A 21191-nucleotide genomic window follows, 5' to 3' on the forward strand; every position below is an offset into this window, starting at 1 on the left:
AAATGACCTTTAGGTTGGGTGGAGGGGATTTCCAACAGTCATCCAGGTCCTCAAGGATAAAAAATGCAATATTTTTTCCCATTTTTTCTGCAGTGACAATGTTCAGTTCTCAAGTATGGGTTGTTCAACAACAAAGAAAAAAAAATCAAAAGAGTTTAGTCCGTGATAACCAACAATAGCAGTTCGAAAACATGCCAATGTGAGTAGATCAATAGGTACTGCTCCAGCGAGAAGGTAACGGCGCGCCATGCGGTCATGCTGGCCACATGACTTTGGAGGTGTCTACAGACAACGCTGGCTCTTCGGTTTAGAAATGGAGATGAGCACAAACCCCCAGAGTCAAACATGACTGGACTTAACGTCAGGTGAAACCTTTACCTTTACCCTTAACCAACAATAACACTTTTCTGCTCATTGACAAATGTGCCTTCACTGAAGAATGGTAGGGATTTAAATATTTTGAAGTAGTGGTGACCTTGTGCATAAGATATACTTTTTCCTATTGCTTCTGTTTGAGATACTGCTAGTTCCTGCTTGGTTTTGATTGTTAAATCAATATATCATTACTTCTAATTGTAAGGGTGAGTTCTGCATACCTCTCTCTTGGAGCACTTGGGAGAAGGATAGGGGAAGGTAATGGGTCATGTTTTGAAGACAGCCCTCATTGGTGACCATCACTCCACTTTGATGACTGACAGATGTAGCTTGTCTCTGCAACAATGGAGTTGTGCAACCAGTTGGGTGCTAGTTTATAATAAATAATAAAACTTTATTTATATACCGCTCTGTCTCCCCAAGGGGATTCAGGGTGGTTTCCAACATAGGTAGAGCATTCAGTTACCAAACACGGAACATACAGCACAACCATGTTAAAAAACGAACATAAGTACTATTCAGGTTAAAGGTTTTCCCTGACGTTAAGTCCAGTCATGTCTGACTCTGGGGGTTGGTGCTCATCTCCATTTCTAAGCCGAAGAGCTGGCGTTGTCCATAGACACCTCCAAGGTCATGTGGCCGGCATGACTGCATGGAGCGCCGTTACCTTCCTGCCAGAGCGGTACCTATTGATCTACTCACATTGGCATGTCTTCGAACTGCTAGGTTGGCAGAAGCTGGAGCAACAGCGGGCGCTCACTCTGCTCCCGGGATTTGAACCTGGGACCTTTCGGTCCACAAGTTCAGCAGCTCAGTGCTTTAACCACTTCACCACCGGGACTCCATAATATATTAATACAAAGCAGCTCTAAGAAGGTGTAAACTAGGTGCCTGGGATGGTGGTGGGAGTGAGAGGAGGGCCTCCTCGGAAGATCTAAGAGTACACGCTGGTATGTACGGGGAGAGGCGATCACGGAGATAGGTGGGGCCCGAACTGTTTAGGGCTTTGTAGGTCAATACCGGCACCTTGAATTGGGACCGGCAACTTATTGGCAGTTTTCAAGAACTGCACTTGCTATCGTCTCCCTTGTCTTGGTTGGTAGTTACTTAAGCAAAGCACTCCTCTTCATCTTTATGTGCTTTGAGTCATACATTGACCCCCTTATGTTAACTCTATTTAAGCATAGCACTATCCTCCTATATAGCTGCTGAGGAAAGTGCCTAAGTGATATAACTTATGGCATCTCTTTTGCAGTCACACCCTTTTGCTCAATCAAAGAGAGGGCATATCTTGAAGCAAACATAGAGGTCTGCCAGTTGTCTCTCCTCTTGTGCCAAGCTGTCAGCATTACCAATGGCAAATCAATAATGTCACACAGTTATTCGGCCTTGCTGCTTTGAGGTAGTGAATGTGCCCTCACAACTTCTGAGGATGCCTGCCATAGATGTGGGTGAAACGTCAAGAGAGAATACTTCTGGAACATGGCCATACAGCCCGGAAAACATATAACAACCCTGTGCCCTGCGTCTTACAGGAGCTATCCAAGGTTCTGAATCTTCTTTGAGAATTGGGTTCAATAACTTGGATGAGATGCTTTCACTGCTACAAAGCAATGGAGCTACCAGCTGACTCCGATTCTCTGGTGGCAAATCTATGATCATCCAGCATACTATTTGGTTTATCAGTGTATCAGAATTTACTATATATACTTGAGTATAAGCCTAGTTTTTCAGCCCTTTTTTAAGACTGAAAAAGCCCCCCTCGGCTTATACTCGGGTGAGGGTCCTAGTTGGCTTATATTTAGGTCAGCTTATACTCAAGAATATATGGTACATTTATTATTTTTCTCTATTATTATTGGTATTATTACATTTATTATTTTTCTCTATTATTGTTGCTACTATTACATTTACTTTATTTTTATTATTATAATTAATACATTTATTATTTCACTCTGATCTTATTATTATTATTATTGCATTTATTGTTTTACTCTATTTATTATTACTTGTATTATTATCCTGCATTTATTATTTTTATTATTATTACATGTATTATTTTACTCTATTATTATTAAAAGGATACATAAGCACATTTACATTGAGAAGATGAGAATCACGATTGGATCAGAGTTGGACAGTCTTATCTTAAATTTGAGCTTTATGTAAATATTCAAAAACATTTAACCTACTGATGCCTCAATCAATGTAATTTTATTGGTATCTATTTTTATTTCTGAAATTTACCACCCTCGGCTTATACTGGAGTCAATGTTTTCCCAGGGTTTTTTTGTGGTAAAATTAGGTGCCTCGGGTTATTCTCAGGTCGGCTTATACTCGAGTATATACAGTAATAGAAATATAAGTTGATTTGAGTTATCTAAGAAATTTAAGGACTGTATTCTTCAAAAAGAAAAGTAGAATCCATTGGTGAGGAGGGAGCATCCAGCTCACAGTAAAGCTAGCTAAAATATGAACCTATAATTTCCAGCTATTCAAAGCATCCTCTGTGTGTGTGAGTGTATGTGTGTGAAAGAGAGACTTTCACAATTAGACAGATGCCCATATGGTTAAACAGCACAGCTGTTTTAAAGCTGTGACTAGCAACCATTCAAAGCATACAATGTGTGTGAAAGAGAGAGAAAAAAAAACTTTCCTGATGACACAAATCCTAGCATGACTGAACAGCATAGCCAAAGAGTTTATTTTTAATAGAGATACACAAGATGCAGATCTTAAATCATGAAAATCTGCCTCATGTAGAATAAGATTTTTGGTCCACTGGGCCTAGTATTGTCCACACACTAAGTGGAAATGACTCTCTAAGGTTTCAGTCTATGGTATATCCAGCCCAGGAGACTCTGAACAATTATGGTTGTTTTGTTTTACAAAAAATAAATATACAGGACATATATTAATGAAAAACCAAATGACCAGAACATTGGAAGAACGGCTTAAGAGATTGAATATCTTAGGTGAAAAAAAAGTAACTAAGATGGGACACACAAAAGAGGAATTTATACATTTATTTAAGGTGTGAAAGAGAATACACATACATTCCTCCCCTTTTTTTTCCCTTGAAAACCCTACAACACAGGATCAAATTGATTAGTTAGTTCTGAGCATATCGAAAATCTGCCCATATATTGTACCTCAGGTAACATGTGATTCTTAGCTTCAAGATGCAATGGTGGCTACCAGAATTTAAAAACTTCCATAAAATATAATTACTACCAACCATGATTGACCAAAAATCTATCCTTCATATGTAAAGCCAATCTACCTTTGATTAAGAAGTGCCAGTGAGAACAGCAACAACATCATATTATTTCTGTCTTGGACATCCCAGGCAAATCACTTTGTTCACTGTCAACAACCATATAGATTTTTGTGAGATGGAATCATACTCGGAGAAGACCCCCTGAAATTTGTACAAGTCACATGACTAACTTCAGTTTCATTATTTTTGATATGTCTACTCCATGCCTGGCTTTAGAGTCATTGTTACAGTCCCATTGTTTACAATTTGGTTCAATATCTGTATATCAATAAACCAGAAAAAAGATGAAAATTGATTTTTTTAATGTGTTGTATTAAAAAACTCAAAAATCAGAACAGTAGATGGGAAGCAACACTCTGAGGGCAGAGGAGCTCCAGGGACGGCTAATGACTCTGAACAAAGGATGCCCCCCCAGGCAAGAGGCGAACCTTTCCAATGCTAATTAAAGTGATTAACTGCAACATTCACGCCACATTCCAACTGACAAAGAACTTTTCTCACATTCTGGACTTTCCACAGATATATATTAACCTTCCTTGCCTAGTTTCTCCATGCCTCACAACCTCTGAGGATGCCTGCCATCGATGTGGGCGAAATGTCAGGAGAGAATACTTCTGGAAGATGACCATACAGCCCAGAATACATATCCTTGATTTTTTTTAACTTTTCCATGTTCTAGGCAAGATTCTTTTTTTCTTCAAGTGAATATTTATTTATTTATTTATTCCCAGTTTCTCCACAAGGAAATGTAGGGATAGCAACTAAACATTCAAATACAGTAGAGTCTCACTTATCCAACACAAACGAGCTGGCAGAACGTTGGATAAGTGAATATGTTGGACAATAAGGAGGGATTAAGGAAAGGCCTATTAAACATCAAATTAAGTTAATGATTTTACAAATTAAGCACTAAATCATCATGTTATACAACACATTTGACAGAAAACGTAGTTCAATATGGAGTAATGCTATGTAAAAAGGTAAAGGTTTTCCCCTGACGTTAAGTCCAGTCATGTCTGACTCTGGGGGTTGCTGCTCATCTCCATTTCTAAGCTGAAGAGCCGGCGCTGTCCGTAGACACCTCCAAGGTCATGTGGCCGGCATGACTGCATAGAGCGCCGTTACCTTCCAGCCGGAGCGGTACCTATTGATCTACTCACATTGGCATGTTTTCGAACTGCTAGGTTGGCAGGAGCTGGAGCTAACAGGTCTGCAGCTCAGTGCTTTAACACACTTTGCCACCGGGGCTCCTCATGCTATGTAGTAATTACTAGATTTACAAATTTAGCACCAAAATATCACAATGTATTGAAAAGACTGACTACAAAAACATTGACTACTAAAAGGCAGACTGCTTTGGATAATACAGAACGGTGGATCACAACAACAACAACAATTCTTTATTGATTAGTCACTTTTGACCATATCAAAACATGTAAAACATACAATACGTACACACTTACGCATACATACAATAAAACCATGTAAAGATACAAAACATCCCGACCTGATAATACAGAACGGTGGATAAGCGAATGTTGGATAAGTGAGACTCTACTGTAGCACTCAGTGTGACCCACTCGTAGAGCTCTGCATAAATTAGAACCAAGTGTCAAAAGTTGGGTTTTGCCAGTTTCTTCTTGTCCTCCATACATACAAAATGTTAAATCTAAACATAGTAGGGAATTATCATTTGCTCATCATCATCTATGGGAAATAATTAAGAACAGAAATCTCTGCTAATGAGTATTATGACAAGAAACACTGCCAAGTCAGCTTTACGCATGGCTTGCAAGGACATATGCAACTCCGCTGAATGCATTCAGCATAATATATGAAGCATTCCTTGAAAGGCATTATCACACAATGCCATTTAACTACAATGCATGGCACTATTAATTGAGCTAAGGAATCATTCTATGAAATGCAAGGTTTAAAAAATCTGACCTTCATCCCCTCTTTCCCCTCCACTCACCACCATGGGAAACACAGGCAAGCAGAGCTGACTTTGTCTCGCTGTTGCTCACGTTAGCTGCAGCTAGGCTGTTCCTTTAGACAATAAGGACAGGAATGTGTGAGGTTGGCTGTAAGGACAAACACAGCCTCTTGCCGTCTGGCTGGCATTTCTGAAGCTCTTGTCTATTCCAGCCATTCATTCCAGGGGAAGAATGACACCAGCTCTTTGGAGCTAAGTCCTGCCTCCTCTCTTCAAACAGTCCAGGGTGGAGAAAAATCAAGCAGGGAAGGAAGAGAGGGAGAGAGACAGAGACTTCGTGATCTTCATGCAAACTACTAGCCCTCCTGCTGCCAGCATTTGCTACTTCTGCCAAGGATGACATTCAGGATACAGCATTGGATCCTTATTATGTAAGGCAGTCTAGGTCAAGTGTAGGAGAGAGACAACTGGCCGGAACAAGCTAGTGGGGTTCCTGCTTCAGCAGAATGATTTATGGGGGAATGGAAGTTGGATTGTGACCTTTTGCTGCATCCATTTGGGTAAATGTTTCTTTAATTGCATGATTTTTGTGGTAACTCTACTGTGTGTTTGCGCCCTTCAGTACATAATACCTATTGCCAGCCATTCAGTAGAATGCAGAAGGGGGGAAATCGAGAGGGGGGAAATCAGATTTGTTCTCATGCTGGAAGAAGTGTAGCATTTCTTACCATTGCTTTCGGCTTTTGAAACACTCTGCAAAATGATGAATAATATATTAGGGCAGGCTTAACAAACATCTTTTCTCTCTCTCTCAATCTCCGTGGGGGAAATCACTGTTGATTTGACTGATTAAGCAATGAAACAAATCCATTTCCTTTGAGGTGTTGCAGTGAAAATGTTATTAGAAATGGCTATGAATGGCAAAAGATTTACTGCAGTTCCCAGCTTTTTGAATTGACTGGGATTCAAACGTGGATTAAAAACTTGCTTTCTTTTAAAAAGGAATTATATCATTCTTGTTTGTATATACATGCACATTTCTCTGTTACTGTAGAAAAATTGAGAAAGACATTTGACTAACAATTGCTGGTCGCCTGTGTGCGTTTACATGCCCAGAATATACATTCAGGGCTGTGCATACTGCGGACAAGATTAAGCACAACGACTGCTTTGCAGAGATCTAGATATGATGCCTTGGATGGTTATTTCAGCAGGTGATTTCTTTAAGAAATAGGGTTTAAAAATTGGCTGGGCTGTAGAAAAATAGACATTGATCCTATAATTAAATGTATGGATAAATATGTTGCAATGGAAAAGGAAAGGAATAGGAGGTTGGGGGAGGAGACTCTCAGTTGTAGGTTGCAGTAGGCAGGACCTGGGGTATTAAATGGCACAACCCTGATGCAGCAGTTTTGTGGATGAATTTTCAAGCAAATGAGCTCATTTTGCCTGTGTGTTACTACTTAATGAGACAGCATGATACATTTGAAAATCTCCTGGAGCCTCTAGGATTTGTTCAGTACCATGGACAGGGGTAAAGCCAGGGTTCTTCAAGCCTATCTAAAAAGGCAGGGCAAAATGCCCTTTAAAGGGACTGGTCATGGGTAAAAATGGACTTGTGTGCACACTGTTTACTGTTTTTTCCTGTTCGGAAACTCTGCAGTGACCCATCTTGGGAAGGTAAATGGGTCTCTAGTCAGCAAACAATCTCAGGAAATTCTGCCAGCTTGCTATCAGATTCTAGGAAGACTGACTGTGCTTCTTTTTAAGGGTGATCTGATTTAACCATTGATGTTGCTTATTCATGTCATGTATCTCACTTATGCTGAAATAGGGAATGTGTTCATCACTGTTTTTCTTTCATAGCCATAGCTGTGACTGCTTGTTAAAGGAACAATATTTCTTGCATATAATAGGATGGGGTGGAAGGATAAGCAATGTTACCAATACCAAGCATTCAGGGAATCAGACTTTCATTCTGATCTTAGACACTTTTCATGAAAGCAGATCAGGCAACTGGTGAACTTTACATTGGTATCCTCAGTAACATCTTATACAGTAGAGTCTCACTTATCCAACATAAACGGGCCAGCAGAATGGTGGATAAGCGAATATGTTGGATAATAAGGAGGGATTAAGGAAAAGCCTATTAAACATCAAAATAGGTTATTATTTTACAAATCAAGCACCAAAACATCATGTTATACAACAAATTTGACAGAAAAAGTAGTTCAATACACAGTAATGCTATGTAGTAATTACTGTATTTACGAATTTAGCACCAAAATATCACGATGTATTGAAAACATTGACTACAAATGCGTTGGATAATCCAGAATGTTGGATAAGTGAGTGTTGGATAAGTGAGACTCTACTGTAATTGTATGTAGGTTCATTGAAAAGTGAGTCCAATTAAATTCAGTAAGTTTGGTTATTGATGTGTAAGATTTCAGACTGGGTTTATTCAAAGTTAGGGCTCTTCTTCCCTCTTCTCCCGTATGTGTGTATGTATATATGTATAGATGATAGATAGATAGATGATAGATTATAGATAGATAGATAGATAGATAGATAGATAGATGATAGATAGATAGATAGACAGATAGATGATAGATAGATAGATTGACAGACAGACAGACAGACAGATAGGGCAAAACATTGTGTCTATAGGTTTCATTTCACTACCAGTTAAGTTAGCATGTTGTTCATATCAACACACCAGTCTGATATAAATTACTATACATTGGAATACATTCAAAGAGTCACATAATTTTTTTTCCTGACATGAGTATACATGGGGTAGCAAGCTGAAGACTGAAGCTCTATACATCCCTACTTGTATGTAAATCCAATGGAGTTCAAGGAAGCTCCCAGACAAGCAACTATAGGGCTGAAACTGTCCATGTGCAATGTCACTGTACGCATGTGTAAGCAGAAGCAAGTCTCATGAAGTTCAATGAGATCTATACCCATATACAGGATTTTGTAAACTGACTTTTTCTTTCAATTTATACATGTCTCCTCTGAAGTAAGATCCACTGAGATCAATGAAACTTACTCTCAACTATGCATGTGCAGAATGTCTAAATATGGCTGTTAGACCAGGTATGCACTGAGTATGTGGAAGGGCTGCATGATTCCCTTTGTCAGTACACAACAAAAGGTTATTTTGAAGAGCAAGGTGACAACTCAACAGCAAGTATAATCAGACAAGGAATACATGTAACAAGGGAGGAGAGGATAATTAAGATGAAGGTGAAAAGCCTCAAACTGGTGTCCTCCAGATGTGGTGGGCAACAACTAGGAATGTGATGACTATTATTAATATTCATAACCTTAGTTCAAAAATAGGTGTCCTGATCCCCAAGATACCCAATTGAAGAAAAAGGGGAATATCTGTGAGATGCTACATGCATCAAGACTTTGTTAACGAAAAAATATTTGTGTAAAAAATGAGAGTTTGCACAAAAAAGAGTTTTCACAAAATCCGTTGTTTACTTCACAAAATATTGCTCTTTGCACAGAAAACATACTACCTGTTTCTAAAAGCATACTTGCTTTCTATTTGCTGATGATTTTAAAGTCTCCAAAGAACAGGTGCCTAGAGTTGTGTATCAAAGTAGGTTTAAAGTTTGGTGGCTTTCCCTCACCAAAGAGGATAAACTTATTATTCAGGGTTTTTGTGGCAATTCCTATGAAAATGAAAAACAATCCTTTGTACAGGAACTATTTATTTTTTTATTTTTTTTTACAGTATTTATATTCTGCCCTTCTCACCCCGAAGGGGACTCAGGGCGGATCACATTATATACATATAGGGCAAACATTCAATGCCCATATACACATAGAACCAAGACAGAGACAGACACAGAGGCAATTTAACCTTCTTCTAAGGGGATGTTCGATTCTGGCCACAGGGGGGAGCAGCTGCTTCATCATCCCCTGTGACGGCACTTCCTCATTCCAATGTCGTAAATTAGTTAAATTTGTCTCCCCACTTTATAAGTGGTACCTTATTTCCTACTTGATAGATGCAACTATCTTTCGGGTTGCTAGGTCAGCAACGAGCAGGGGCTATTATTTATTTATTTTTAATTGCCGGGTGCTCACCCCACCATGGGCTGGTCTTGAACTCATGACCTCACAGGCAGAGTGATTTATTGCAGCATGCTGCTCACCAGCCTGTGCCACAGCCCGGCCCCCATAGAATAGAAATTGATATGAAACATTCCAAAGGGACAGGTGCAGTGGTTGGTTGCTTGTTCGTAGTAGAGCTGTGTTAAAATGGGAGCAAAGATCTCCCTTTATCCTTTTGACTGATTTCCTTTTGGTCAATGATATGGAGATGTGATAACATAAATGTAGTTATATTATGGTTGTGGAAATATCTTATGAGGGAAAGAAGAACTTGAGCATGCAGCATTTTTAAATCCAAAGTGTACATGTCTAGTAATTATGAGGATAATGAAGGGGACCATTTAATGTTTCTATTCAAAATATCACAATGGAAAGAAACATAACAAAATGAAAATATGAATTGGTAAAGAATAATCTCAGCAATAAGAATACAGAATTATGACTCGCTGTCTCTTTGATCAACCATTTTTGACCCACATTTGACATCTTCACCTTTCCTACATCCCTTAATATTATTTTTTTGTTGGAGTCCAATGAATTGGTCTACATCTAAATTAAATTAGACATGATTACTTCCTACTGAAATGAGGGCAATGTATCCTAAGATATGACTAACTTTTAACCTTGGATTCAGTGGAACCTAATGGCATCTAACATGGGTTCAATCATTTATCATAATCATGGTAAAGTAGTAAGCAGTTGCTTTACAACTTTGTAAGCTGCCTATCTAGAAATAACATAACACACATAGACACGTCATTACGTTTCCAGTAACAAAATCATTTCTGGACTACCTTTGACAATGTGTTATTATATAGAGTCATCTAAAGAGACAGTGCTTTGCCAGGTGGCAACTTGTACTTGCTAATTTATCTTTATCATTTCTATTTATTGTTCATTGCCTGTCCTTCAAGAAGCTCAGGGTAGTATTTAAAGCTCACGCTGAGACTGTGAGGTGAGTTAGACTGAGAGACAGTGACTGGCTCAAAGTCACTCAGTGAGCTCCATGGATAGCAGAGGATTTGAACATGTCTCTCTTTCATCATAATCTTGACTCTGACTACTGTTGTGCTAAACAATCTGAATTGAACTGAGGGAAATTATATAGTAGATTTCCATTACTTGCTAGCTCATGACAGCAAAGACAACAGTGATGGGCAAACCTACCTTGCTCCATTCCATAGCATTACCTTATTGTATTTCTTCCCATTAACACTAATGTGAACTAGCTGTCATTCTAGTGGGATCATCTAAGGGGATCATCTAAGGCAGTGGTTCCCAACCTTTGATCCTCTCGGTGTTTTGGACTTCAACTCTCAGAAATCCCAGCCATCATACCAGTTGTTAGGAATTGTGGGAGCTGACATCCAAAATACATGGAGGACCAAAGTTGGGAGCTACTGATCTAAGAGAATGGAAGGGATTTGGATCTTGTAGATCAGTGGTTCTCAACCTGTGGGTCCCCAGGTGTTTTGGCCTACAGCTCCCAGAAATCCCAGCCAGTTTACCAGCTGTTAGGATTTCTGGGAGTTGAAGGCCAAAACATCTGGGGATCCACAGGTTGAGAACCATTGTTGTAGATTCAAGCCTGTCCTACCTCGATCCACCCTCACTATTACATCTTAATGTCCCACTTTCAGCTATAAACTGTATTAGATAATCTAGCTATTTACAAAGATCAGGTCAACAAAGGGCATCTAATTATTGCTTCATTTTCATTTCATTTCATTTCATTTCAACATTACATTTGGATACTCAGTCAGTCAGTCAGTAGCCTTTATTTCGGTCAACAAACCATTGGCTAGGATCAAGTTACAGTACAATGATGGAATACAACATTTGAGTAATTTATGACATTGCATTTGGCTTATGGTTAATAACAAGTATGTCCAATCTCTGTTGGTTTATTTGCCTATCTTTATAATCTAAAACAAAAACTGATTACAGATTAGTAAACCGTCCCCTAGATACTCTTTGTTATACTTTTGGATACATTTGGATACTGGCTCCTGTCACTCTTAAAATGGGAATTGTTTCAAAAGCAATTTAAGCAAATATTAAATAACATAGGGTGTATCTACTCTGTACATTTCATGCAGTTTGACACCACTTTAACTGCCATGGCTCAATGCTATAGAATAATGATAGTTGTAGTTTGCTGAGGCTCTTAGTGATCTTTTGCAAGGCCCTTAGTGATCTTTTGCAAAGATCACTAAGGGCCTTGTAAAATTATAACTCCTGCGATTCCATAGCATTAAGCAATGTAATTGATAATGCTGTCAAATTGCATTAATTCTACAGTGTAAATAGACCCATAGAGGACTGTTCCCACAACACAAAACATCACCAGTGCATATCTCTATGTCGGATAATATCTGCAATACTGGAGTACAGTAGAGTCTTGCTTATCCAATGTAAACGGGCCAGCAGAACATTGGATAAGCGAATATGTTAGATAATAAGGAGGGATTAAGGAAAAGCCTATTAAACATCAAATTAGGTTATGATTTTACAAATTAAGCCCCAAAAGATCATGTCATACAACAAATTTGACAGAAAAAGTAGTTCAATACACAGTAATTACTGTATTTATGAATTTAGCACCAAAATATCATGATGTATTGAAAACATTGACTACAAAAATGCGTTGGATAATCCAGAACGTTGGATAAGCGAGTGTTGGATAAGTGAGACTCTACTGTATGTATCTCACTTATTCTGAAATAGGGAATGTGTTCATCACTGTTTTTCTTTCATAGCGAGTGTTGTATAAGTGAGACTCTACTGTACTTCACATAGGGTCTTAAAGGAATATACCTGTAAGAATCTGTATTGTATGGCAGGGCAAATGCTTGAGTAGGATCCCAATGGCTTCTTGGTTCAATTACACAGCCCAACAACAACAACAAAACATTTTCTTGGTGCTTTGATTGATAGGCTTGTTTCTGGGGCAATTTGGGGCACTGATTCAAAACATGACATTGGATAGACTGCATCAGCTCTATTTTCTTGAATATGATTATCATGATTTTCTATGGGCAAGCAGATGGCAACCTATAGATGCCATATGTTCTGCATTTCAGAGGGGGAAACTAGTGCCATATTTTGGAATCAGCAGGTCAGAAAGGGGGCTAACATTTGAGGTACTAAAATTTGTGTTGACTTGTGTTGTCTCTTGGACCACAATGCTGATGGAACTAGGCATTTTGGTGCCTGTAGAAACGTGGCAAACAATACTCGTCATCCATGCCAAGAAGCACAGTACCCAAAGCTACTAATTATTTTATTTTTTTAGTACAAGAGCCAAAATAAAATCCTACAAATGCTTATCTCCCCAACCCTGGCTGTAGAAAGACAGTGATATCAAAGTAAAATGCTAATAACTTTCTGCTTTTTCATAACCATTTCCTCGCAAACCTAATAGCTCAGGTGCCCATCTCCCTTTTCCTAAAGGTAGAACTGAGTCCAGTCACAGTTGTGGCATTGATAATATGGGGAGTGGAAGTAGGGGTATAAAGATTATTGTGGTAATAGGAATGCACAAAGGCTCAGTTGCACCAGGTAGTGTCTGGTGACAGTAAGGGATCAAACAGACCCACAGCCATGACTTTTAAGTGGCCTGTTGGGACTGATTCTCTTGTCTGGGACTTCTGGGACCGTTGCAGTATGCTATCCTGATTACTCATGCATTATACTGGATGAGACGAGACTTCTCTCTCCCCATTCGGCAGCACAAACAATAATGTGCTCTCACAGCAGGCAAAACCGGCAATGTATCAGGGTTCTTTATTTTCTTACCTATAGTAGCTCAGTTCCTTCCTTTCATATAGAAGCAGGAAATTTATCTGTGAGCTGATGCGGCACATAAGCCAAGCCATTGACCAGACTATCTGAATGAAAGCGAAGCTTGATTAGTACCCAGTATTTTTAGCAGGCAATTTTGCTCCCTGGTCCCCCTCCCCATATCCCTGAAGACTTGGTGGGCAACTCAAACATTTTTTTAAAAAAAATAGACTGTATTTCAGCTCTTAAAAAAACTGATAGCAAACAATGCAGCATGTAAGAATGGAAATAATATTTTCATTTATTTACTGTATATACTCGAGTATACGCCGACCCGAATATAAGCCGAGGCACCTAATTTTACCACAAAAAAAAAAAACTGGAAAAACATTGACTCCAGTATAAGCCGAGAGTGGTAAATTTCAGAAATAAAAACAGATACCAATAAAATTACATTAATTGAGGCATCAGTAGGTTAAATGTTTTTGAATATTTACATAAAGCTCTAATTTAAGATAAGATTGTCCAACTCTGATTAAATCATGATTCTCATCTTCTTCAATGTAAATGTGCTTATGTATCCTTTTAATAATAATAGAATAATAATGATTAAAATAATAGATATTATGCACGTGGATATACTGACACAAAAGATAAGAGAAGGGAAGATTAAAACAGATTGGACAAAAGTTGTAAACTTCTTAAGAGAAAGAAGAATGAACTTCATGATAGATCTGTCTTGCATATAAAAACAAATAAAAAGATGGAGGCTAGAATAAATGAAAGAAACTGTCGAAGAAAACGAAAGAAAAGTCTTCAAAGCATAGATGGGAAGTCAAAGCACCACCCTCCCCCCCCCCCCCCAATTTATTTTTATTTTTATTTATTTAGTTCTCCTCCTCTTATTGCATATATATATATATATATATATATATACACACACACACAGAGTAGAGTCTCACTTATCCAACGTAAACGGGCCAGCAGAATGTTGGATAAGTGAATATGTTGGATAATAAGGAGAGATTAAGGAAAGGCCTATTAAACATCAAATTAGGTTATGATTTTACACATTAAGCACCAAAACATTATGTTATACAACAAATTTGACAGAAAAAGCAGTTCAATACGTAGTAATGCTTTGTAGTAATTACTGTATTTACGAATTTAGCACCAAAATATCATGATTTATTGAAAACATTGACTACAAAAATGCGTTGGATAATCCAGAACGTTGGATAAGCAAGTGTTGGATAAGTGAGACTCTACTGTATATGTTTTTTTTATCCTATTGTTATTTTTTTCTCTCTGTCCCTCTCTCACTTACTCTCTTTTCCTACTATTCTCCACTATCTAGTTTGTTCCCCCACTTTTGATGTATCCTTATCTTTAAGAAATAAATAAAAACTATATTCCAAATAATAATAATAATAATAATAATAATAGAATAAAATAATACATGTAATAATAATAATAATAATAATATTAATAATAATAAATGCAGGAAAATAATACATGTAGTAATAAATAGAGTAAAATAATAAATATAATAATAATAAGATCAGAGTGAAATAATAAATGTATTAATAATAATAATAATAATAATAATAATAATAAAAAGAGTAAAATAAATGTAATAGTAGCAACAATAATATAGAGAAAAATAATAAATGTAATAATACCAATAATAATAGAGAAAATAATAAATGTACCATATATTCTCGAGTATAAGCTGACCCAAATATAAGCCAACCAGGACCCTCACCTGAGTATAAGCAGAGGGGGGCTTTCTCAGTCTTAAAAAAAGGGCTGAAAAACTAGGCTTATACTCGAGTATATACAGATCTTACTTATTTTTAATTATTTAAGTTCTCTAAATAATTATGGTCTTTACCTGCTGGGGGGAGGGACATCTGGGAGGGAGCCAATCAAATCTCAGTTTCAGAATTTGGGAGAAAACACAGAGTCCTCACCAAAATGCCTGTGATGATAGTCTTCAAGAGAAAATCCTTCTCAGCAGATTAATTCCAGATATGGTCTTTTAGACTGTCTGGGCCCAAACCATGCATGTCTTCATAAGTAAGTATTAGCACTTTGAATCTTGAATGGGAATGGAGTGGTGGCCACTGAAGTTGTTTCAACAAAGGAGTCATGTGCTCTCTACAACCAACCGCTATGAAATGCAGCATGACCCCATATATCACAGGGATCATGCTGTATTTCTCTGAACCTCCCATGGAAACAGGAAACTGTAGATTATAGTGGATCCTATGACTGCCATGCTGGAGGGCCAAGAAACTTCCTAAAGAGAAATGCAGTCTGCCACATCATTTTATATGGTATGTGAGCCTTTTAATGCCGTGGTGACATAGTTACATTTACACAGTCTTACAATTAGAAACTTCCCTTTGAAAGTGACTATAAAGTTGATGAGGGCCTAGTTGAAAATGCATTTCACTTCCCTGCTCTAGGAATTTGTCAGCTTGATTCAATGAAGCATACAGTAGAATCACATGGAGGACCTAGAAAGTTCCTAGAGATGACATACTTTATCAGATACAGGTAGGTGAACCACAGGTACAGGTCCCACTGATACAAGAGTCATATTTTTATTTATTTATTTATTTATTTACATCACTTTTACCCCGCCTTTCTCCCCGAGGGGACTCAAAGCGGCTTACAATAAATAGGCAAAAATTCAATGCCTACAAACAATATAAAAACAACAATTCATATAAAACAATCTACAAAACAACAATTCATATAAAACAGATACCACTGCAAAATAAAAGCACATTATATAAAATGTTAAGCATGTCTAAGATTAAAATCCATTCATCCAGAATCCTCAATAAATCTTCGTACAGGTTATGTAAAGTCCATATTTTTAAGAATGAAATAAAAATAATTTTAAAATTATTTCCTAATTAGAAACTTTGTGGGGGAAAAACAACAGTGCACGAAGACCTTTGCAAACTCCCCCAAACTTTTCCAAATTACTGGAAAATTAATATGTGGAGAAACCCACGTGCTTTTTGTGCAACTGCCCTCCTGTGACTTGTTTATATCTTCATATAATAATTCCTCTGGACTTCAAGACAATTGAATATGGAAGGAATACTGCTTATGAAAGTAGAAGGAAAACTGCAATAATGGTTTCCTTGTGTGCAAGGACAAAACAGTGGGAGATTTACATACCCCTAGCAGCAAACCTAATTTAAAGGTATATTTTCCTTTTGATGCTTTCCAGGAGAAGCAAGTCAATCTTTTGGCCAGAGAAAGGGTAGATCAGAGAGTTTAGAGTGGTTGAGAGCTGCAACAAGAGCAATGTACAGGCACAGGGTTAAATTTTGCCCACCTTATCTTAACAGTAATTGAACAGAGACAGGAAATGCCTGAATGCACCTATATACAACTAGGTGCAGTGCCACCTAGTGAATAAATACTGTGATACATTATCCACATAGAGCAGAATGTGCAAACCACAGCTGGACCTCTTTATCCAAGAATTCAATCACCCATGGCTTGGAAACATTGCACAAAAATTCAGAAATCAAACTTTGATTTTGCCCTTTTAAATAAGGGGCATCATTTAACTATACGATTGGTTATAATGGGACTTGGTCCTCTACAAAGTTTGGAATCCAAGGGAAGCAAATCCCGATGCATACCAATGGGCTATTGTGTTTTAAAAGTACCATTATAGATTTTTCAATGACATAATCTACTTGGTATCACATTCACCAAAATCTTCCACCAGGACTAAGGAACCTGGGACCTTCAAGTTATTGAACTAAAATTCCTATCATGCCTTACCATTAGCCTAGGTGAGGCTGATGGGATTTGAAGTGTAAAACATTAGGAACACTGATATCAGTCTTGCCTTAAAAATTTGAGCTATTAGCTGAATAGCATACATGAAGTAACCCATGGGTTTTCTCCTGCAAACCAACCTAAGCCCCTAACTTTCTGCCTTGGTGGAATAGCCACCAAGGAAATCCATACCAAAGATGATCCTACAATTTCTAAGCATTCAGTCATTACCTGTCAGGTTAAAAGCTCATCACGTTCCTTGCCATCCTGCACTTGTCTCACAAAAAACCAAGGTTTCAATACTGTTAAGCTCAGGTCTTTCAGAAATACTAAACATTCAGCCCTAGGGGAAGAAATGATGCAAGAAGAATGGGGAGAATTTAAAGTAGCAGTGATGAAATTAAATCACCTGTCAACACAGTAGCCTAGAATACAATAATGTTTCATACCATATTTTCAGCAATATGCAGGTTTAAAGGCATGTAATACATTAAAATTGTAATATTATTGTATCAGGCAGTGAATATATATATATATAGGTAAAAGTTTCCCCTGACGTAAAGTCCAGTCCAGGGGTTGGTGCTCATCTCCATTTCTAAGCCAAAGAGCCGGCGTTGTCTGTAGACACCTCCAAGATCATGTGGCTGGCATGACTGCATGGGGTACCGTTACCTTCCCGCCGGAGCGGTGCCTATTGATCTACTCACACTGGCATGTTTTCGAACTGCTAGGTTGGCAAAAGCTGGAGCTAAAAGCGGGCGCTCACTCTGCTCCCAGGATTTGAACCTGTGACCTTTCGGTCTGCAAGTTCAGCAGCTCAGTGCTTTAACACACTTCGCCACCGGAGCTCCATATATATATATATATATATATATATATATATATATATATATATAGGCAAAGTAAAATGTAAAGGGGGAGACCAACACAAGTGGTGTTCTACACTGAAACTGCCAAATGGACATTTGATCTGCTGTGTGTTTGGGTCATGAATACTCAGAACTCTGTAAATATATCTTTGAGAGGGTTATGTCTTCAAAACCCTCTCAAAAATTTTCCGCCAGTATATCTATGTAGGGATTCTGACAACTGTAATCTGTAAAGGATATCCGAGCTCTCAGTATCCATGTCATATTCCTCCTCTCAGTGTTGTGTGAGCAATTACCACTATGCGCATTTCCACCAAACAGATGATTTGGTAGCAATACATTTGTGGCAGGACCTGTGTACCTTCTCCCTCTCCCCTGGCCACTGCTCTTTGAAGAAAAGCTTGGACTTCCATTGGGCCCCTGGTGGCACAGTGTGTTAAAATGCTGAGTTGCTGAACTTGCCGACCAAAAGGTCCCAGGTTCAAATCCTGGGAACGGAATGAGCGCCCGCTGTTAGCCCCAGCTCCTGCCAACCTAGCAGTTCGAAAACATGCAAATGTGAGTAGATCAATAGGTACCGCTCCGGCGGGAAGGTAACGGTGCTACATGCAGTCATGCTGGCCACATGACCTTGGAGGTGTCTATGGACAAAGCTGGCTCTTTGGCTTAGAAATGGAGATGAGCACGAACCCCCAGAGTCGGTCATGACTGGACTTAACATCAGGGGAAACCTTTACCTTTACCTTTACCCTTGAACTTCCATATTGCAGTCATAAATATAGTATAGTATGAAACACGTGTCTGTAGGGAATATGATCCTGGAAACAGGAAACCATGGATAGTAGTGACCCATTCATTGAAAAAAAATATCAACCAATTACCATCGAGGACCTAGAAAATTTCCTAAGAGTTATCCTGTCTAGGATTTTGCAAGGTCCTTCAGGGTGATTGTATAATCATTTCCAATTGAAACAATTGCCTGAAAGATCTAGATAAGAACAAAATTTATTGAATTAAGGTAGGTGAAAATGTAGGTACTGGTCCCATAGTTCAGGGGGTCAAAATGTATTCTAGCAACTGCCTGAATTGATATCTCCAAGAACTAGAGATCCACAAACAACTGCTTTAATATTATTTATTTATTTATTACAGTATTTATATCCCGCCCTTCTCACCCAACAGGGGACTCAGGGCGGCTTACAATAAAACACATATATAAAAATTATACAGTGCAATATAAATCAGTTAAAAAATGATTATTAACTTACATCAGTATTCATAAAACACATTATAAAAAAAACAACAACAATAGATTAACAACAATAGATTAGTACATTACACCTGGTTTACCGGGGCATAATGTACTGATCTATTTGAAATGTTCATAGTTGAAATTAAGATCCTTGCATAGAGGAAAACAATACAAAAACTTTGCTTCAGTACAATTTAAATTCATTGGGTTTGCACATGAAGAATCAATCTCATGATAGTAGTTGAAGTTTCAGAGAAACATAATAGTTGACAATTCTATAGTCAATTCTGTAGACATGAGTGAATAAAAGAAAAAAATTAAGAAAGATAAAATAATGCATTAAACATGAATATTCTTCACAGTTCTTTGCGTTAAGGACATATATGCACAAGTTTTGAAGTGAAGCCATTTTGTACTGTTACTCAAATTGGATAATAACATCTTTTAAAAATCAAAGGACTCTGACACTTCTTTGTTTATTAGTGGTAATAGTTTCTATAGTTCTAAAAACTGATTTCCCTATTTCCAGCTGTTGTGGTTGTATATCTGGAGTACAAGGCATTGAATATTTGCCTTTTAATGTCTGTGAGCCACCCTGAGTCTTCATGGGAAGATGGGGCAGGATATAAATAAAGCTTTGTTGTTGTTGTTGTTGTTGTTGTTGTTGTCGTCGTCCTCTTAGAACAATAGTAATTGTACAGATCAGCTATAGAGGAATACCAGGCAGAGTAACATATGTGTTAGGAATGTAGTTTCTTCTCAAAGGTAGTGATGAATGATTTTAGCAAATTTTCTTCCTGGCCCTAGAAAATCTTCAAAAAAAAAAAAAAAAACACACTGTTTTTGTAGGCTATTCACTCTTCAAAAATTATTCTGCGCAAAAATTGCATATGTCTGTTTTGCACAGGAAACTATTTTCTGTGTGGAAAATAATACTTGAATGCAGATATATTATTTCCTGTGCTGGGAATGCTACTTTCTATGGTACAAATTTTACTTTATATGCAAATCCACCACATAGAAAAACTCTCAAATTTTGTGCAGGAATTCATAATTCTATATTGAAATATTTTTCCTGATAGTAAAAGCACAACCACCTCAAAATTTTATGTAAAATAAATCTTGAACTGCAAAGATTCTCAACAGTCCAGGCTTCTTTTCATCAGGATTTCTAGACACTCGAAAAATATGTCTGTCAGTCATTTTCAAAATATTTTTGAATATTCTTTCCATCCCATCTGTATGTGTATTCATTAGTTTCAAATGTTTCCAACTTGTGTTGCATCCGAAAGAGGGGGGCTGATATCAGAGAAGTGCAGGACAGCCTGTGGCAACTTTTGAGTTATACAACTGTGTCAAGTGATGGTGACAGTTACAGTGAGATACACAAATGTTTCAAGTGTTGGTGACACTTGTAGTAAATACACACATGTCAAGAGATTGGACAGTTGCATTGACATGCATAAATGTTGTCTAATGATGGTGACATTAGGATTGAAATTCACTGACATGTCAGAAGTTTTGACAATTATATTGTAATACAGTAGAGTCTCACTTATCCAACATAAATGGGCCGGCAGAATGTTGGATAAACGGATATGTTGGATAATAAGGAGGGATTAAGGAAAAGACTATTAAACATCAAATTAGGTTATGATTCTACAAATTAAGCACCAAAACATCATGTTATACCACAAATTTGATAGAAAAAGTAGTTCAATATGCAGTAATGCTATGTAGTAATTA

General features: G+C 37.7%; 1 protein-coding gene across 7 annotated transcripts in view; it reads left to right on the forward strand.

Moving 5' to 3' along the window:
• Positions 1-5935: 5935 nt before the first annotated feature.
• Positions 5936-21191, forward strand: part of scn1a (sodium channel protein type 1 subunit alpha) — a 157289-nt gene continuing 142033 nt past the window's right edge. For 3 of the 7 annotated variants that reach the window (XM_062969201.1, XM_062969203.1, XM_062969196.1), the window contains exon 1: positions 5937-6151. The gene's annotated coding sequence lies outside the window, so the exon portion shown is untranslated. Of the gene's footprint in view, positions 6152-21191 lie in introns of all 7 variants that reach the window. The other 4 variants (XM_062969207.1, XM_062969202.1, XM_062969197.1 and 1 more) reach the window with 3 other exon arrangements.

The sequence above is a fragment of the Anolis carolinensis genome, chromosome 1 (assembly GCF_035594765.1).
Source record: "Anolis carolinensis isolate JA03-04 chromosome 1, rAnoCar3.1.pri, whole genome shotgun sequence".
Classification (NCBI taxonomy): domain Eukaryota; kingdom Metazoa; phylum Chordata; class Lepidosauria; order Squamata; family Dactyloidae; genus Anolis; species Anolis carolinensis.